Source organism: Mus pahari, chromosome 19 (genome assembly GCF_900095145.1).
Source record: "Mus pahari chromosome 19, PAHARI_EIJ_v1.1, whole genome shotgun sequence".
Classification (NCBI taxonomy): Eukaryota; Metazoa; Chordata; class Mammalia; order Rodentia; family Muridae; genus Mus; species Mus pahari.
The window spans coordinates 30,908,225-30,908,816 of record NC_034608.1 but is presented as its reverse complement, the minus strand read 5'-3'; positions in this window follow the sequence as shown (position 1 = coordinate 30,908,816).

The following is a 592-nucleotide window of genomic DNA, read 5'->3' as shown; positions in this document are numbered from 1 at the left end:
GTTCTGAATCTCACCTCCTGTAGCCTGATTGGCAATTACACTGCCCTGCTTGCTGCAATCAGATCTGAAATCAGCTCTGTCTGTCACGGAGTTGCCTTGCACCCCTGGAGCAGCCGCCGGAGATGCACCAGAACTGAGGGGTTAGAATAGGTGGCCCATTCTGTCCAATTTATTCTAAAGACCCCAGCCCACCACCAAGGAAAGATGACAAAGTAGAAGGGTCAGGAGCCTTCCCGGTTGGCTCAGGGGACAGGGGAAAGGGTGCTGATGTTATGGGTCTAAATGCAAATGTGGTAACATTGATGTGGCTTTCTGTCATCAAGGTTCTTCCCTCCCTCCCTTCCTCCCTCCTTCCTTCCCTCCCTTCCTTCCTTCTTTCCTCCCTCCCTCCCTCCTTTCCTTTCCTCATGTATCCCAGGATGGCCTAGAACTCATTAAGTAGCTGAGGGTGACCTTGAACTCCTGGGATTACAGGTGTGTATCACCTGATTCCAGGCAGTGCTGAGCCCAGTGCTTTACACATCCTGGAGTAAGCATTAGACCTACTGAGCTTCCTCCAGCTCCAGCTCCAGCTCCAGCTCCAGCTCCAGCT